The sequence below is a fragment of the Panthera uncia genome, unplaced genomic scaffold, assembly GCF_023721935.1.
Source record: "Panthera uncia isolate 11264 unplaced genomic scaffold, Puncia_PCG_1.0 HiC_scaffold_242, whole genome shotgun sequence".
NCBI lineage: Eukaryota > Metazoa > Chordata > Mammalia > Carnivora > Felidae > Panthera > Panthera uncia.
Genome location: NW_026059151.1, coordinates 65,831 through 69,069, shown reverse-complemented (window position 1 = coordinate 69,069; position 3,239 = coordinate 65,831). Strand labels below are relative to the sequence as shown.

At 66.3% G+C, this 3,239-nt stretch overlaps 1 protein-coding gene across 2 annotated transcripts in view; it reads left to right on the top strand.

The window, feature by feature from the left end:
- Positions 1-649: 649 nt before the first annotated feature.
- LOC125917789 (epoxide hydrolase 1-like) overlaps positions 650-3,239 on the top strand; it is a 27,198-nt gene continuing 24,608 nt past the window's right edge. Inside the window, exon 1 of one of the 2 annotated variants that reach the window (XM_049623892.1) lies at positions 650-754. The gene's annotated coding sequence lies outside the window, so the exon portion shown is untranslated. Of the gene's footprint in view, positions 755-1,266; positions 1,394-3,239 lie in introns of those variants that run through there. The other variant, XM_049623890.1, reaches the window with a different exon arrangement.

Sequence of the window (3,239 nt, the reverse complement as noted above, 5' to 3'; positions counted from 1 at the left end):
GCTGGGTGGATGATGTAAACAAGGAGGAGGGTGTTAGGACCCAGCAGTGAGCCCTGAGGTGACAGTCTCACCGCAGTTACTTGGTTTTATTTTTTTAATCTTTTATTTTTAGTTTATTTATTTATTTAGAGAGAGAGAGAGCACAAGCAGGGGAAGGGCAGACAGAGGGAGAGAGAGAAGCCCAAGTGGGCTCCAGCACCATCAGCCCAGAGCCTGATGTGGGGGTTGGAACTCAAGAACCTTGAGATCCTGACCTGAGCTGAGATCAAGAGTCAGATGCTTAACCCACTGAGCCCCCCAGGCGCCCCCACTGTAGTTCCTATAAAAACAGTTACTGAAATGTAATTCACACACTATGAAATCCACCCTCCTAAAGTGTACCGTTGAATGGGGCGTGCAGCCATCACCAGGACCTAAGTTGTACCATGATTTGTTACAGCAAATTTGAGTCCCTTGGTGAACCGGCCAGAACTTCTACGTGAAAGATTTGGGGGAAGGTTGGCCTGTGTGTGTGTGTGTGTGTGTGTGTGTGTGTGTGTGTGTGTGTAACAGACGGCAAGTTTTGGAAGAGTACAGAGATGCCAGGGCCCGCAGGGTGACAGAAGGCTCCTGCAGGAGGGCACCACTTCCGGGTGCGGCGCGAGCAAAGGCCTGGAGGCAGCGACGGTCCCGTGTGCCCGCTGGCCCGAAGCAGCCTCTCTGGGTGCAGGGGAGAGTCCGGGGCGGAGGTGAGCGGCCAGGCAGGAGGCCGAGGGTAAGTCAGTCCGCGGCACCCCGCCCCCGCGACAGGCCATCCGCCGGCTGAGGCTTGAGGGTGCCCGGCGTGGGGACAGTCGCCTGCGGAGCGCGGGAGCGAGGCGCCGCGGGGGCGCGAGCAGGTTACCGACCCTGGGCCGTCCCAGGGCCAAGGTCCGGGGATCGGTGCCCGCGGGAGCACTCAGCCCAGCACCCGCCGCTCCCGAGTCGGCGCCGCAGACCCGGGTCTTCACCGGGAGGACCGCGAACGGGCCCCGCTTTCGTGCACACCGCGTGCAAGTGTGCCAGCGCGTGGCCGCGCGAGTGGGCGAGGTGCAGGGGCGGCGAGGTCTGCGGGGAAGAAGCGGGAAGGACACGCGGCGTGCGAGCCACCGCCCCCCCCCCCCACCCGAGACAGCCGGCCGAGGGGCCGCACTCGGACGCGCCTCTGCGCGATCAGGTGCGCGGCGGCGCGCAGGTGACGCGCCCTTCCCGGGTCGCCCGGGTAACCCGGCCGGGTCGTCCCCAGGCCGTGGGCCCCGCCCCCGGCCGCCCCTCGGGGCCGAGCCTGGGCGGGATCAGCGCGGGGGCGCCCGGGGCGGCGGAGCCACAGTCCCGGCGAGCGCGCGCCGGAGCCCGGGGCCTGGAGCCGACGACCGTAAGGGGCGCGGGCTGGGGGCGGACGCGTCGGGGGGCGACTGGGGGCGCGCGCTGGGAGGACGGGTGTCGGGGCGCGGTCCCGGGGGGAAGAGTGGGTGTGGGGGCGCGGTTCCGCGGGGGGCGGGCTCGGGGGGCGGGGGGCAGTGTGACTTACTCTCGCTTCGGGGACCCGCGTCTGCACCCGACGGAGGGCCTGGCGCGCCCATGCCTGCCCCCTCCGTGCCCCCGGGGCTGAAGGGGCGCGGCGCCCCCCCCCCCCCCGCCCCGCACTCTCTCCCGAGAGTTCTGCTAACAGGGTGCGTCGCGCCCCGCGGTGAAAAGCACGTGTTTGTCTCTGGACCCCTAAACCCTGCTCGGATCTTGAGTTTGGAAGGCGCTTTCTTGCCTTCGCTGTCCGCCGCCCCCGCCCCCGGGGGGAAAGGGGTGCCTACAGCCACCTGAGGGGACCCGGGCCTGGGTCCCAGTTGGCCGTGTGGCCCTGAGTTGCACCCGCCCCTTTCTGAAGCCTAGGCGAGGCGACGGGATCGTGGGGGCAGCGGCTCTAGCAGTGGTCAGTCCCAGTTTGACTTTTTTCTCCACCTGCTCCCTCCCGCCCCCCACCCCCCACCCCATAAGCCTCGGGGTCCGCAAAGCCTGGATGTGCCCTGCGCCCGCGTGGGCAGACACCCCTCCCCCTTTCTAGACTTCCCTCTCCCTGCCCGGGCGGCACCCCGGCTGGGGGGCGAGGAGGCCTGTGCATTCGGGGTCCCTGCTGTCCGTTCAGCGCCTTTGCTCGGATTTGTGAGCTCTGGTGGGAAATTGCTGAGGACACTGGCAAACGCTGTTTCTGTGCCCCTCCGCGGCATCGCCGAGAGCAACCGTTCTCAGGAGGCCTCGGGGGCTCCAGAAAGTAACACTGGCCTCTGCCCCGATGGCTGGAGGTTGTTGCCTGAGCGAGTAGGGGCTGGAGGGCAGAGCCCCACTGGGCCTGGCTTAGTAAGAAGTTCTGGGATTGTTCGGCATGTATCCCAAACGTCCGCACTTGGAGGGCCATGTGAGGACACTCTTGTTTCCCTGAGGAAGCTGGACTGTGCTCAGGGGTGCCTTCTGCCCTGGGCGGGGGGCTCAGCAGGGAACGTGGACTCACTGGGCTCCCAGGTTTGCTGGGGAGAGGTGGACGATAAAATAAACTTGTAAAATGTAGAGTACGTGTGCCGTCGGGTGTAGAGCCCTGGAAGAGGGAAGGGGGGTGTCCGATGAAAGGGATGCCTCGTCTGAGAGATGGTGGTTGAATGACCCCGAGGAGTTGGGAGTGGCCGGTTGCCGTCGGGCATGACAGTGCACCGGGCTGAGGGAAGAGCAGGAGCAAAGGCCCTGTGGCAGGAGCAGTCCTGGCATGGATGAGCTTTAGGTCTGTTTGCTGCGGGCGGGCCTGGCTGCCAGCAGTGTCCTTTGGTGTGAATGACCTCTTGCATAAACTGAACCAGCTTGAGAGCGAGAGGACTCAGAACTTCTGAACCTATGCTGCCTCTCCCCGACCCCCCAGTTCCAGGAACGGGAGGAGCTCCACGGCCAGTAACTGCTCAGCAGGGCGGCCGAGGTGAACCTCGACACCGTCTGCTCCGACCCACGTGCTCCCCTGTGCCTTAGGCACTCTGGCCAGACCGGCCTCGGGGAGCGGGGTGCCTGCCGGAAGTGACCGAATGCCCTTGGGCAGGGGGGGCCTTTCGAGAAGGAGCACTGGCCATTGCAGGAAGCAGAGCACCTCCCCCAGGAGCCTCCCGCTCACGTCCGGGCACCAGGGGGAGCTCGCAGGGAGCCCCCCCCCCCCCCCCCCCCCCCCCCCCCCCCCCCCCCCCCCCCCC